Genomic DNA, 17,767 nt, shown 5'->3' with positions numbered 1-17,767 from the left:
CACGTCACTCGACGTAGAGCATTAACTGGGACACGTCACTAGACGAGGAGCATTGACTGAGACACGTCCACTCGACGTAGAACGTTGATTGGGACACGTCACTCGACGTAGAGCATTGATTGGGACACGTCACTCGACGTAGAGCATTGCCTGGGACACGTCACTCGACGAGGAGCATTGACTGGGACACGTCACTCGACGTAGAACGTTGATTGGGACACGTCACTCGACGTAGAGCATTGATTGGGACACGTCACTCGACGTAGAGCATTGACTGGGACACGTCACTCGACGAGGAGCATTGACTGGGACACGTCACTCGACGTAGAACGTTGATTGGGACACGTCACTCGACGTAGAGCATTGATTGGGACACATCACTCGACGTAGAGCATTGACTGGGACACGTCACTCGACGAGGAGCATTGACTGGGACACGTCACTCGACGTAGAACGTTGATTGGGACACGTCACTCGACGTAGAGCATTGATTGGGACACGTCACTCGACGTAGAGCATTGATTGAGACACGTCACTCGACGTAGAACGTTGATTGGGACACGTCACTCGACGTAGAGCATTGATTGGGACACGTCACTCGACGTAGAGCATTGATTGGGACACGTCACTCGACGAGGAGCATTGACCGGGACACGTCACTCGACGTAGAACGTTGATTGGGACACGTCACTCGACGTAGAGCATTGATTTGGGACACGTCACTCGACGTAGAACGTTGATTGGGACACGTCACTCGACGTAGAGCATTGATTGGGACACGTCACTCGACGTAGAGCATTGATTGGGACACGTCACTCGACGTAGAGCATTTAATGAAAAAATTTGTCACTCTCTTTACAGATTTAAATCGGGAATTTTTCTCTCTTTGTAGCGTTTTATGAAGCAAAGACTTGATTAAACTTCACACAGAGTTAAACGTTAACACAGTTATTATTATTATTATTATTATTATTATTATTATTATTATTATTTTGATTATTATTATAATTATTATTATTATTATTATTTTAATTACTATTATTTTCAATATTTTTATCATCATCATCATCATCATCATCATCATCATCATCATCATCATCATCATCATCATCATCGTCACCATCATCATCATTATTTTCATTATTATTATTATTATTATTATTATTATTTTAATTACTATTATTTTCAATATTTTTATCATCATCATCATTATCATCATTATTTTCATTATTATTATTATTGTTATTATTATTTTAATAATAATAATAATAGCATTATTATCTAAGAAACAAAGACTAAATCAATGAGACTGTTGCTTCATTTTCCTTCTCAGAAATCCATCGTTTCTCATAGGAGATAGCATTATCAAGTTGCCATGACAACCAGCATCCCTCCTATTCTCTCCACAGCCCCCCTCACTCATCCGACCTCACGTCAATCATCCTAGCACACGTCACTCATTTCAGTACACGTCAGTCACCCCAGCAACCCCATACTCACCCCACACCGCTTTGATAAATTAGACACATGTGCAACTCTTGGGTATCTTTATTGAGGAAACGTTTCGCCACACAGTGGCTTCATCAGTCCATACGCAGGAGAAACTTGAAGAACAGGAGGAGAATGAGGTAATCAGTCCCTCAACCTTGAGTCGATGTTGGTTCTCTGACAAACCACACAGCTTTGTTCACTCCAGCAACCACCCCTTCCCTCAGCATCCGTCACTCATCCATGCGCCCCATTACTCATCTTAGCACCTCCATTACTTATCCCAGCACTCCTTTACTCATCCCAGCACCTCATTATTCATCCCTGAACCCCATTACTCTCCCAACACTCCATTATTCATCACAACACCCGATTACTCACCCCAGCACCTCATTACTCATCCCAGAACCTCATTACTCATCCCTGCACTCCATTACTCATCACAGCACCCCACTTCTCATCCCATCACCTAATTACTCATCTCAGCACCCTTTCATTCATTCATTATCTCCCCTCAGCACGCCTTACTCACCATGAGTTTTTCAGGCAACTTGGCCTAAATATACTGCATTCATCTTAGGTTTTCCATTGATGAAATATCTAAGCAGTTAAATTTACTAGTTGCGCTTGATTAGTTTAAAATAACTATGTTAGGTTAGGATATGTTAGGAAAATCTAGGGTTTTGATTTTTGGTTAGATTAGGTTACTCTCTCTCTCTCTCTCTCTCTCTCTCTCTCTCTCTCTCTCTCTCTCTATCTATCTATCTATCTATCTATCTACCTATCTCTCTCTCTATCTATCTATCTATCTTGCACACACACTCATCCACGAACAGACATACGTATCCACGAACACAGACAGACACAGACACGCAGACACACAGACACACAGACACACACACACACACACACACACACACACACACACACACACACACACACACACACACACACACACACACACACACACACACACACACACCACAGGACCAGTGCTGTTTCTGGTATTTGTGAACGACATGACGGAAGGAATAGACTCTGAGGTGTCCCTGTTTGCAGATGACGTGAAGTTGATGAGAAGAATTCACTCGATCGATGACCAGGCAGAACTACAAAGGGATCTGGACAGGCTGCAGACCTGGTCCAGCAATTGGCTCCTGGAGTTCAATCCCACCAAGTGCAAAGTCATGAAGATTGGGGAAGGGCAAAGAAGACCGCAGACGGAGTACAGTCTAGGGGGCCAGAGACTACAAACCTCACTCAAGGAAAAAGATCTTGGGGTGAGTATAACACCAGGCACATCTCCTGAAGCGCACATCAACCAAATAACTGCTGCAGCATATGGGCGCCTGGCAAACCTCAGAACAGCATTCCGACATCTTAATAAGGAATCATTCAGGACCCTGTACACCGTGTACGTTAGGCCCATATTGGAGTATGCGGCACCAGTTTGGAACCCACACCTAGCCAAGCACGTGAAGAAACTAGAGAAAGTGCAAAGGTTTGCAACAAGACTAGTCCCAGAGCTAAGAGGTATGTCCTACGAGGAGAGGGTAAGGGAAATCAACCTGACGACACTGGAGGACAGGAGAGCTAGGGGAGACATGATAACGACATACAAAATACTGAGAGGAATTGACAAGGTGGACAAAGACAGGATGTTCCAGAGATTGGACACAGTAACAAGGGGACACAGTTGGAAGCTGAAGACACAGATGAATCACAGGGATGTTAGGAAGTATTTCTTCAGCCACAGAGTAGTCAGTAAGTGGAATAGTTTGGGAAGCGATGTAGTGGAGGCAGGATCCATACATAGCTTTAAGCAGAGGTATGATAAAGCTCACGGCTCAGGGAGAGTGACCTAGTAGCGATCAGTGAAGAGGCGGGGCCAGGAGTTCGGACTCGACCCCCGCAACCTCAACTAGGTGAGTACAACTAGGTGAGTACACACACACACACACACACACACACACACACACACACACACACACACACACACACACACACACACACACACACACACACACCAGTTTGGAACCCACACCTAGCCAAGCACGTAAGGAAATTAGAGAAAGTGCAAAGGTTTGCAACAAGACTAGTCACGGAACTAAGGGGCATGTCCTACGAAGAGAGGTTAAGGGAAATCGACCTGACGACACTGGAGGACGGGAGAGATAGGGAGGATATGATAACGACATATTAAATACTGAGAGGAATTGACAAGGTGGACGGAGAAAGGATGTTCCAGAGATGGGACAGAGCAACAAGGGGTCACAATTGGAAGTTGAAGACTCAGATGAGTCGTCACAGGGATGTTAGGAAGTATTTCTTCAGCCACAGAGTTGTCAGGAACTGGAATAGTCTAGGAAGTGATGTAGTGGAGGCAGGATCCATACATAGCTTTAAGAAGAGGTATAATAAAGCTCATGGAGCAGGTAGAGTGACCTAGTAGCAACCATTGAAGAGGCTGAGCCAGGAGCTCTGACTCGACCTTTGCAACGACAACTAGGCGAGTACAACTAGGTAAGCAAACACAAGCACACATTCTACTGTATCGTTGTTTGCTGATTATCTGACATATTGGAATATAAACAAAAGACAGAGACACGGCATTTCTACTGGTATACAAAAGTCGTATACTTGGGGTGACCTCTGGCTCCTAGGTCACCTGGCCAACGTAGCAGGTCACTGCACCTTGGTGACCTGCGTCAATAAAGTGATGGAAATACTTGAAGAAAATCTCCAACGATAAAAACGAATTATTATTATTATTATTATTATTATTATTATTATTATTATTATTATTATTATTATTATTAGTGTTATTATTTGCAGTGATGTTTAGTGAGGAAATGAGAGATAGTAGTATTGATAGTGATGATGGTTAAAATAATTTGCTGTAGTGATGATAGTGGTTGGTTATAATTGTTGTAGTGATGATAGTGGTTGGTTATAATTGTTGTAGTGATGATAGTGGTTGTGGTTATAATAATAGTTTGATAATAGTGGTTGTGGTTATAATAATTGTTGTAGTGATGATAGTGGTTGTGGTTATAATAATAGTTTGATAATAGTGGTTGTGGTTATAATAATTGTTGTAGTGATGATAGTGGTTGTGGTTATAATAATTGTAGTGATGATAGTGGTTATGGTTATAATAATTGTTGTAGTGATGATAGTGGTTGTGGTTATAATAATTGTAGTGATGATAGTGGTTATGGTTATAATAATTGTTGTAGTGATGATAGTGGTTGTGGTTATAATAATTGTTGTAGTGATGACAGTGGTTATGGTTATAATAATTGTTGTAGTGGTGATAGTGGTTGTGGTATAATAATTGTTGTAGTGATGATAGTGGTTGTGGTTATAATAATTGTTGTAGTGATGATAGTGGTTGTGGTTATAATAATTGTAGTGATGATAGTGGTTATGGTTATAATAATTGTTGTAGTGATGATAGTGGTTGTGGTTATAATAATTGTAGTGATGATAGTGGTTATGGTTATAATAATTGTTGTAGTGATGATAGTGGTTGTGGTTATAATAATTGTTGTAGTGATGATAGTGGTTGTGGTTATAATAATTGTTGTAGTGATGATAGTGGTTGTGGTTATAATAATTGTTGTAGTGATGATAGTGGTTGTGGTTATAATAATTGTTGTAGTGATAATAGTGGTTGTGGTTATAATAATTGTAGTGATGATAGTGGTTATGGTTATAATAATTGTTGTAGTGATAGTGGTTGTGGTTATAATAATTGTTTGATGATAGTGGTTGTGGTTATAATAATTGCTGTAGTGATGATAGTGGTTACGGTTATAATAATTGTTGTAGTGATGATAGTGGTTGTGGTTATAATAATTGTTGTAGTGATGATAGTGGTTGTGGTTATAATAATTGTAGTGATGATAGTGGTTATAGTTATAATAATTGTTGTAGTGATGATAGTGGTTGTGGTTATAATAATTGTAGTGATAGTGGTTGTGGTTATAATAATTGTAGTGATAGTGGTTGTCGTTATAATAATTGTAGTGATAGTGGTTGTGGTTATAATAATTGTTGTAGTGATGATAATGATAATGATTATAATCAACACCATCATCACATCATCTTTATAATCAAGCAGTGTCATGACGTCACTATAATCAAGTGTCTTCAACACATCACAATCAACACTAATTTTACATCACTATGAAGAAGATCACATCATCATTACTACTATTACTATTATCAACACATCATTGCCAAGTCTTTCACTATCATCACAAGTGTCACCATCATCACTATCGTTGCTAATAAGTTTTTTTTTTTTTACACAGGGTTTGACAAGGTTAAGGATCCCTAGCTTTATTGACAAGTTATTTACAGGTTAAGGATTCCTAACTTTATTGACAAGCTATTTACAGGTTAAGGATCCCTAGCTTTATTGACAAGCTATTTACAGGTTAAGGCTCCCTAGCTTTATTGACAAGCTATTTACAGGTTAAGGATTCCTAGCTTTATTGACAAGCTATTTACAGGTTAAGGATTCCTAGCTTTATTGACAAGCTATTTACAGGTTAAGGATTCCTAACTTTATTGACAAGCTATTTACAGGTTAAGGATCCCTAGCTTTATTGACAAGCTATTTACAGGTTAAGGCTCCCTAGCTTTATTGACAAGCTATTTACAGGTTAAGGATTCCTAGCTTTATTGACAAGCTATTTACAGGTTAAGGATTCCTAGCTTTATTGACAAGCTATTTACAGGTTAAGGATTCCTAACTTTATTGACAAGCTATTTACAGGTTAAGGATCCCTAGCTTTATTGACAAGCTATTTACAGGTTAAGGATCCCTAGCTTTATTGACAAGCTATTTACAGATTAAGGATTTCTAACTTTATTGACAAGCTATTTACAGGTTAAGGATCCCTAGCTTTATTGACAAGCTATTTACAGGTTAAGGATCCCTGGCTTTATTGACAAGCTATTTACAGGTTAAGGATCCCTAGCTTTATTGACAAGCTATTTACAGGTTAAGGATTCCTAACTTTATTGACAACCTAAGAGCTGTTACCTTCATCAATTCATTTGAAAGCATTTTTATTGTTATGAGACATACAAGTAGGGAACAGGATGAAGTTGGAGCCATCTGTGGGCCAGCATTTTCATTTGATCAACTGACTTTATCTCGTTGACATCATTATGATGTACGAATGTGTTCCAGACTCGAGTTATCCTGGGGATAAATGATCTCAGATGAAGTGATGTTCTGGAGAAGGGTACAGCCAGAGTGAAGTTGCTGCTTTCTGCCCGTCTTGTGGCATAAAAGCTTGTTTCACAATGTCCTCGAAGTGGTTCCAAGTGTGGTACTTTGACAATAGCTGACACCAATGACATACTACTGTTTAGAAAGCCTCTTGTTATGTAAAACATTTCAGGCAAATTAGGTCGAGTTTGTCCTCAGGATGCGACCCACACCAGTCAACTTACACCCAGGTACCTATTTAACTGCTAGTTGAACAGGGACAGCGGGTGTCTTAATGTTTCTACCTGTACCGGGGATCGAACCACGGAATTCAGTAAGGTCTGAACCACTTAAGTTTTGCAGTTTTTAAGGGTTAATGCGTAAAATACACAAACATTAATTAAGCAGCCTAAGAAGACCTAATAATTCCCCATCTTACGACATCAACAAAGAGACAAATTGTTGTGAACTCAACTTCTTCCGTATTTTTTTTAACATTTTGCCAAGAATATAAAGAGTAAAATTTGGAACAAATATCTTCGATTTTGTGAACAGTTTCAATAAAATCACTTTTCGAATATTGAAAGACAAGGATGAATTACTTATCAAATTCAGCCCATAATGAAGATATAGCAAAATTTACTCAAAGTCTATTAATTCTATTAATTCTATATAGTTCCAAAAAATCCTTTGGATTTAATTTATCAAAGTTACTGGTAAATAAATTAAGCCCTGCTGAAGGAAGAGCTAATTGTAAATAATTATGTAATCAAATGGACTAATTAAGAAAGTACATTGTAACTATAAAATACCGTATGGCAAGCTTTGATGTGAGATCATTATTTACATTGGTAAGTAGTTTGACAGAGTGAATATTTAAATAGTATAAAATATCGACAGCCTCTCGATATTGTATACCATTTTAATATTATTTACATTACTGAACAAACTGAAATATTCCTAATGTTTTATGGTCTTGTCTCTGCCTTGTTATGATTAGTTCATAGCTACTGATGGTAGTGATTGTCACCGAAACATTGATATGCACTATAGCACGTATTCTAACTGGATTTAAAGTAGTTTCCCACATTAAATATATATATATATATATATATATATATATATATATATATATATATATATATATATATATATATATATATATATATATATATATATATATATATATATGCAATAAGATCACACTGGCCGATTCCCACCAAGGCAGGGTGGCCCGAAAAAGAAAAACTTTCACCATCATTCACTCCATCACTGTCTTGCCAGAAGGGTGCTTTACACTACAGTTTTAAACTGCAACATTAACACCCCTCCTTCAGAGTGCAGGCACTGTACTTCCCATCTCCAGGACTCAAGTCCGGCCTGCCGGTTTCCCTGAACCCCTTCATAAATGTTACTTTGCTCACACTCCAACAGCACGTCAAGTATTAAAAACCATTTGTCTCCATTCACTCCTATCAAACACGCTCACGCATGCCTGCTGGAAGTCCAAGCCCCTCGCACACAAAACCTCCTTTACCCCCTCCCTCCACCCTTTCCGAGGCCGACCCCTACCCCGCCTTCCTTCCACTACAGACTGATACACTCTTGAAGTCATTCTGTTTCGCTCCATTCTCTCTACATGTCCGAAGCACCTCAACAACCCTTCCTCAGCCCTCTGGACAACAGTTTTGGTAATCCCGCACCTCCTCCTAACTTCCAAACTACGAATTCTCTGCATTATATTCACACCACACATTGCCCTCAGACATGACATCTCCACTGCCTCCAGCCTTCTCCTCGCTGCAACATTCATCACCCACGCCTCACACCCATATAAGAGCGTTGGTAAAACTATACTCTCATACATTCCCCTCTTTGCCTCCAAGGACAAAGTTCTTTGGCTCCACAGACTCCTAAGTGCACCACTCACTCTTTTTCCCTCATCAATTCTATGATTCACCTCATCTTTCATAGACCCATCCGCTGACACGTCCACTCCCAAATATCTGAATGCGTTCACCTCCTCCATACTCTCTCCCTCCAATCTGATATCCAATCTTTCATCACCTAATCTTTTTGTTATCCTCATAACCTTACTCTTTCCTGTATTCACCTTTAATTTTCTTCTTTTGCACACCCTACCAAATTCATCCACCAATCTCTGCAACTTCTCTTCAGAATCTCCCAAGAGCACAGTGTCATCAGCAAAGAGCAGCTGTGACAACTCCCACTTTGTGTGTGATTCTTTATCTTTTAACTCCACGCCTCTTGCCAAGACCCTCGCATTTACTTCTCTTACAACCCCATCTATAAATATATTAAACAACCACGGTGACATCACACATCCTTGTCTAAGGCCTACTTTTACTGGGAAAAAATTTCCCTCTTTCCTACATACTCTAACTTGAGCTTCACTATCCTCATAAAAACTCTTCACTGCTTTCAGTAACCTACCTCCTACACCATACACTTGCAACATCTGCCACATTGCCCCCCTATCCACCCTGTCATACGCCTTTTCCAAATCCATAAATGCCACAAAGACCTCTTTAGCCTTATCTAAATACTGTTCACTTATATGTTTCACTGTAAACACCTGGTCCACACACCCCCTACCTTTCCTAAAGCCTCCTTGTTCATCTGCTATCATATTCTCTGTCTTACTCTTAATTCTTTCAATTATAACTCTACCATACACTTTACCAGGTATACTCAACAGACTTATCCCCCTATAATTTTTGCACTCTCTTTTATCCCCTTTGCCTTTATACAAAGGAACTATGCATGCTCTCTGCCAATCCCTAGGTACCTTACCCTCTTCCATACATTTATTAAATAATTGCACCAACCACTCCAAAACTACATCCCCACCTGCTTTTAACATTTCTATCTTTATCCCATCAATCCCGGCTGCCTTACCCCCTTTCATTTTACCTACTGCCTCACGAACTTCCCCAACACTCACAACTGGCTCTTCCTCACTCCTACAAGATGTTATTCCTCCTTGCCCTATACACGAAATCACAGCTTCCCTATCTTCATCAACATTTAACAATTCCTCAAAATATTCCCTCCATCTTCCCAATACCTCTAACTCTCCATTTAATAACTCTCCTCTCCTATTTTTAACTGACAAATCCGTTTGTTCTCTAGGCTTTCTTAACTTGTTAATCTCACTCCAAAACTTTTTCTTATTTTCAACAAAATTTGTTGATAACATCTCACCCACTCTCTCATTTGCTCTCTTTTTACATTGCTTCACCACTCTCTTAACCTCTCTCTTTTTCTCCATATACTCTTCCCTCCTTGCATCACTTCTACTTTGTAAAAACTTCTCATATGCTAACTTTTTCTCCCTTACTACTCTCTTTACATCATCATTCCACCAATCGCTCCTCTTCCCTCCTGCACCCACTTTTCTGTAACCACAAACTTCTGCTGAACACTCTAACACTACATTTTTAAACCTACCCCATACCTCTTCGACCCCATTGCCTATGCTCTCATTAGCCCATCTATCCTCCAATAGCTGTTTATATCTTACCCTAACTGCCTCCTCTTTTAGTTTATAAACCTTCACCTCTCTCTTCCCTGGTGCTTCTCTTCTCCTTGTATCCCATCTACCTTTTACTCTCAGTGTAGCTACAACTAGAAAGTGATCTGATATATCTGTGGCCCCTCTATAAACATGTACATCCTGAAGTCTACTCAACAGTCTTTTATCTACCATATATATATATATATATATATATATATACACATATATATATATATATATATATATATATATATATATATATATATATATATATATATATATATATATATATATATATATATATATATATATATATATATATATATATATATTTACATATATATATATATATATATATATATATATATATATATATATATATATATATATATATATATATATATATATATATATATATATATATATACACACAGAGAGAGAGAGAGAGAGAGTATTGTAACCACGAACGAGTGGTATTTAATCAGTAACAACGCTGTGATTAGCCGGGGGATCGAGGTTAAACACCTAGCACTACTGGGTGCTTGAATCGTGTATGATTTGGTGGTCCTGTTGGTTAGAGCATCATGTGATTTTCGCTCACCATGAGAGAGCCAAAATGACATGGGTTCGAGTCCTGGGCTAGTCGCAGTGCTGTTATTGATTAAATGCCACTCCTTCGTGGTCATGTTAATGTATATACTGCTTGTGGAGGCTAGTACACCAAACGGGAAGTAGAATGAAATTAGAGGCACGTACACCATCGTATGTCCTCGGATCACGGCACAACACCTAACTTTTCTGGGTGCGTGATCTTTGTAGGATTGAGTGGTCCTGTGGGTTAGAGCGTCGTGTGATTTTTGCTAACCATGAGGTGTTGAATTAGACACATGTGCAACTCTTGGTTATCTTTACTGAGGAAACGTTTCGCCACACAGTGGCTTCGTCAGTCCATACAAAGGAGAAACTTGAAGAACAGGAGGAGAATGAGGTAATCAGTCCCTCAGCCTTGAGTCGATGTGGTCAGTCCATCAATCTATTCAACATTGATGGACTGACTGACTGAACCATTCATCTACAACCATGAGGTGAGCCAAAATAGCACTGGTTAGAGCCCTCGGCTAGTCGCAGTGTCGTTATTGATTAAATACCAATCGTTCGTAGTTACATTAGAATATATATATATATATATATATATATATATATATATATATATATATATATATATATATATATATATATATATATATATATATATATATGTCGTGCCGAATATGTAAAACTGGTCAATTAGCAAGAACTCATTTAAAATTAAGTCCTTTCTAAAATTTTCTCTTATACGTTTAAAGATATATTTTTTTTCATGAATGTTAATGTAAAAAATTTTAATTTTGCTCCAAAAACATCTTAGAAAACTTACCTAACCTTATTATAACAAGAACAATTTATTTTAGCCTAACCCAACTAAATATATTTTAGATTAGTTTACAATAATTTAATACTAAACCAACACAGTAAAATATATTTTTTTCGTTAGGTTCAGAATGATTTTGGCGAAATTATTGCATACACAAATTTTCGCTTGTGCTATAATGGCAAGATGAGCGTTGCTATTTAAGCCAAGATCGCAAGTTCTGCCTATTCGGCACGACATATATATATATATATATATATATATATATATATATATATATATATATATATATATATATATATATATATATATATATATATATATATATATATATATATATATATATATATATATATATATATATATATATATATATATATATATATATATATATATATATATATATATATATATATATATATATATATATATATATACACGCACACACACACACACACACACACACACACACACACACACACACACACACACACACACACACACACACACACACACACACACACCACTCCACCACTAAGACTCTTCGAGGACGAGGAAAAAAATGTGACTCATTCCTATTCCGTGGAGGCCAGGCTGGGGTCGCTGAGCCCCCCAGCCTGGCTCCATGATTCTAACATCAGTATGCTGCCACAGGTGTTCCTCCCGACCACTGTGCCTTCACGGTGCTGCCCAGAGTACCAGGGGCAGGTGGAGTGCCACGGTGAGTGGGGGAAGGGAGAGATTGACAGGAATATTGGAAGGGTGTGAAAGGGAGATGAGGTAAGTTTTTAGGTAATGAGTTGACTACCTTTCCCATTGTCACTGCCTGTTCCTCCATTGTGTTTGTAAGTCGTGTAAGATACACCCTGAGTTTACCTGGAGTTTACCTGGAGAGGGTTTCGGGGATCAGACCCTGATCCACCTCATGGTGGATCAGGGTTTGATCAACCAGTCTGTTACTGCTGGTCGCACTCAAACTGACGTATGAACCACAGCCTGGTATGTCAGGTACTGACTTTAGGTGTCTGTCCAGTTCCAAATCGGACCGAAACGTCGTCACCAGCTTGTGTATTCCAGTCAGGGTATTATGCCTCGTTATTCTTTAAGATACAGTGTTGACTGCCTTCTTGCAGTCCAGTAATGTGCAGTCCACTCTACACTGTTTCCTCTGGTACTTTTATGCTGGTGAAGAGCTACTGAACAGTATGTTCCCTTTCCTCGGATCAAACCTAATTAATTCCTCGTTATTCCTCTTCTGCTCTTTGCTTTTCCCATATACTGTTTGACTCTTGCGGTTTTAGCGCATCGAGAATTTTTCGTCAGATTCTTTTGCTTCAATGTGAGTTTAGGCTTAAACTTTTGTATCTTCAAAGTCAAGCGATGTTACAATGTTTTTAGAGCGAAACGTTGCCACAATTAACGTCTCCTCAGAGTGAAACGATGCTGCTGTGTCTCATTAGAGTGAAACGTTGCTGCTGTGTCTCAGAGTGAAACGCTCCTGCTGTGTCTCATCAAAGTGAAACGTTGCTGCTGTGTCTCATCAAAGTGAAACGTTGATGCTGTGTCTCATCAGAGTGAAAAGTTGATGCTGTGTCTCATTAGAGTGAAACGTTGCTGCTATGTCTCATTAGAGTGAAACGTTGCCACTGTGTCTAAGAGGGAAAGGTTGTCCCTGTATCTCTTCTGAGTGAAACGTTGCCTTAATAAATGTCTCGTTAGAGTGAAACGTTGCTATAATAAATGATTTTTATGTTACGTGTGTGTGTGTGTGTGTGTGTGTGTGTGTGTGTGTGTGTGTGTGTGTGTGTGTGTGTGTGTGTGTGTGTGTGTGTGTGTGTGTTTACCTATTTGTAGTTTCAAGTGTCGATTCACAGCTCCTGGCCCCGCCTCTTTACTGGTCGCTACTAGGTCCACTCTGTCCCTGCTCCATGATCTTTATCGTACCTCTTCTTAAAGCTATGTATGGATTCTGCCTCCACTGCATCACTCCCCAGATTGCTCCACTTCCTAACAACTCTATGACTGAAGAAATACTTCCTAACATCTCTGTGATTCATCCTGAGTTTTCAATTTCCAGTTGTGACCCCTTGTTGCTGTGTCCCATCTCTGAAGCATTCTATTTTTATCCACTGTGTAAGTTAATCTCAGTATATTTTTTATGTCGTTATCATGTCTTCCCCATCCCTCCTGTCCTCCAGTGATGTCAGGTTGAGCTCCCTTAATTAACCTCTTCTCGGAGGGCAGACCTCTCAGCTCCGGGACTAGTCTTGTTGCAGTGTACAGTGTCGTGAATGATTCCTTCTTAGGTAATATTTTTATTTACTACAAGTGCATGTACAAGGTATACACACCTAGCTGGCATCAGTGACATACTACTATATATAGAAAGCCGCTTGTTATGCAGAGCATTTCGGGTAAATTAGGTCAGTTTTGTCCCAGGATGCGACCCACACCAGTCGACTAACACTCAGGTACCCATTTTACAGATGAATGAACATAGACAACCGGTGTAAGGAAACGCGTCCGATGTTTCCACCCCTTCGCCGGGAATCGAACCCAGACCCCTCACTGTGTGAAGCGAGAACTTTTGCCACCATGCTTGAGACTTTGCTTACCCTTCTCTTTCAGTGAAGTTTGTTGTCCCTAGAATTTGTATTCTGTTTCCTGGTACCTTTGCCCTTTCCTTATTTCCATAACGTTGCAAGAGCCACTTGTCAGACCAATCCTTCAGCATGCTCACGTCCATATGTGGCTTTTCTGTTCCTCTCCTGTTTGTATTCTCCTCATTAGTTTAACATTATCTGTGAACAGGGACACCTCTGACTAGACTTCCTCTCTCATGTCATTTGCATGCACAAGAAACAGTACTGGTCCAAGTACTGTCCCTTGTTGAACCCTCACTCCTCACACTTTCCTATTCCAACATCCGATACCGGTCAATAACTCGTTTTTTCCTTCCTGTTAAGTATTCCTTGATCCCTGTAATTCTTTTCCTGTTATTTCTGCCTGATACTCAACTTATTGCCCAGTTTCTTGTGTGGTACTGTATCGAAAGCTTTCTTACAGTCCATCACTTTCTCTCATGTCTAACTTCCGCTACCTTGACATACAACTCCAGCAGATTTTTGACATTATTTACCACCTCGAAAACGTTACTGGCTGCTGTTTATAATAATTGTTGCTCCACTCCTTTTGCAATAATCTTCTCCATAACCTTGCATAGTATGCAAGGTTATGATATCTGTTTCTCCCCTTTATTTAATTATTGGGACTTTTGTCGCTATTCATTCTTAGACCTCTGACAGCTGTTTCAAAAGATTTATTGAAGATCACTGTGTGTGTGTGTGTGTGTGTGTGTGTGTGTGTGTGTGTGTGTGTGTGTGTGTGTGTGTGTGTGTGTGTGTGTGTGTGTTTCGTGCGTGATCGTACAACACTCAGGCCCAAGCAACACCTACGAAAACAAACACAAAACAGAGACAAATCACATGAGGAAGATCATTGCTACGTCTCCCTGAAATCAAATATCCATAAATAATGCAGATAATTCACACAATGCGATATAACAGAGCACAATGCCCACAATAATTCATTCCTGCGTACAGCACTAGATCGCTAAACTAGCTCACAGAACGAGCCATTCCCTCAGTGATAACGAGCTCCAGTGCCATCGACCAAGTATCCCCTGTTGTATTAAATGACTCTAACTGAAAAGATGCAAAGGTTGAATGCTCGGGGCGTCACTTGCATGAACTAAGGTGCCACGGGTCATTAAGTGTGATAAGTGGCACTGATGTTTGTGAAGGAGTGTGGCGCTGGCACTGGTATGGGATGGGGGTCATGGCTGGCACTGGTGCGGGATGGAGGGTCATGGCTGGCACTGGTGTGGAGAGGAAGGTCATGGCTGGCACTGGTGTGAGATTGAGGGTCATGGCTGGCACTGGTGTGAGATGGAGGGTTATGGCTGGCACTGATGTGGGATGGGGGTCATGGCTGGGACTGGTGTGGGATGGAGGGTTATGGCTGGCACTGATGTGAGATGGAGGGTCATGGCTGGCACTGGTGTGATATGGAGGGTCATGGCTGGTACTGGTATGGGATAGAGGATCATGGCTGGCACTGGTGTGACATGGAGGGCCATGGCTGGCACTGGTGTGAGATGGAGGGTCATGGCTGGCACTGGTGTGGGTTGGAGGGTCATGGCTGGCACTGGTGTGACATGGAGAGTCATGGATGGCACTGGTGTGACATGGAGGGTCATGGCTGGCACTGGTGTGACATGGAGGGTTATTGCAACTGTGAATAATACCAGACAGGAAATTAAAGTTAGTGACTAGTCACGACTTCACTACAAATATTTGGTACTTCCCATATAGTTGCAGAATGCACTTATCTGTTTTAATAGGTTCCTGAATCCACATACCTATACTCACTGTCGATGTCCCTACTTATCTTCAGTCAGGGTTCCTGCCTATCCTCAGTCAGGGTTTCAGTCTTCAGCCAGGGGTCCCTATCTATCATGAGTCAGATTTCTCTACCTGTCAGGAGACAGGGGTCCCTACCTATCACGTGCCAGGGGTCCCTACCTATCTGGAGTCAAGGGTCCCTACCTATACTTAGGTTTCCTTCCCAACCTTAGTCAGGGATTCTACCTGTACTTTTTTGTTCTTCTCGTCTCGCTCTCCCGCACTGTTCCGCGGGCGCGTAATCCGCATCATATATGACCTTGGTCACGCAGTGCTTCCCTAAATATCATCGACTAACTATTTCATAACTATTACAGCATTATGCAAGGTAAGCTGCAACTTTCCCAGCTAGGTCCTATCTCCTGCCATAGTACAAGTGCCATTCTGCTGTTTATATGACCACTAATAGTGTCTGAGAAAGTTCCACCACCTTACAGTGTTCCCTGAGTAACGAGAAGCATTGTTATGAAGAGAGACTGTTGGTGAGTTCCGACTGATGGTGAGCTCTGACTGCTGGTGAGCTTTGATTGATGGTGAGCTCTGACTGATGGTGAGTTCTGACTTATGGTGAGCTCCTACTGCTGGTGAGCTTTGATTGATGGTGAGCTCTGACTGATGGTGAGTTCTGACTGATGGTGAGTTCTGACTTATGGTGAGCTCTGACTGCTGGTGAGCTTTGATTGATGGTGAGCTCTGACTGCTGGTGAGCTTTGATTGATGGTGAGCTCTGACTGATGGTGAGTTCTGACTTATGGTGAGCTCTGACTGCTGGTGAGCTTTGATTGATGGTGAGCTCTGACTGATGGTGAGTTCTGACTGATGGTGAGCTCTGACTGCTGGTGAGCTTTGATTGATGGTGAGCTCTGACTGATGGTGAGTTCTGACTTATGGTGAGCTCTGACTGCTGGTGAGCTTTGATTGATGGTGAGCTCTGACTGATGGTGAGTTCTGACTTATGGTGAGCTCTGACTGCTGGTGAGCTTTGATTGATGGTGAGCTCTGACTGATGGTGAGTTCTGACTTATGGTGAGCTCTGACTGCTGGTGAGCTTTGATTGATGGTGAGCTCTGACTGATGGTGAGTTCTGACTGATGGTGAGCTCTGACCCATGGCAACTGAGTTCTAATGCTTTTAAGTTTTACTCAGTAAAAACATATGGCTGATTTCGGAACTTCAGGCATAAATTCCTTAATTTCCCCGTAAGGGTCGGCCCTATAATCAGACAGTCGTTCAGCGTTGTATGGCCTTTGTGGATTTACCTCTTAGCTATGACTACAATAATAATAAAAAGTCGTTGCGACTAGGTAGGTGAGGATCATCCCTCAGGCTACAGCTGAATAGGATTCCTAGCAGGGAAGACAGTGTCTCGTTCCTCGCTCATGATGATGTAAATAGTGACAATACTCTTTGTATTACTGGAGTGGAACTTTCTCAGTGAACTCATTTACCTATTGCTCTTATAATATATTGATATAATTATCTGTTAAGATAGGGTGGTCGTGCAAATTCCTTTTCTGGGACAGTTTACTGTAAGCCAAACAGTAATTTGAAGGTAAACTATTCTAAATTAACTTTCAAGGAAGCCTTACTTAGCAGTATTGATACTTTTCATATTTAATATGCTAAGATACTGCATTTGG

Source organism: Cherax quadricarinatus, chromosome 87, assembly GCF_038502225.1.
Source record: "Cherax quadricarinatus isolate ZL_2023a chromosome 87, ASM3850222v1, whole genome shotgun sequence".
In the NCBI taxonomy this organism is placed as follows: domain Eukaryota; kingdom Metazoa; phylum Arthropoda; class Malacostraca; order Decapoda; family Parastacidae; genus Cherax; species Cherax quadricarinatus.
This window is presented reverse-complemented; position numbering follows the sequence as displayed.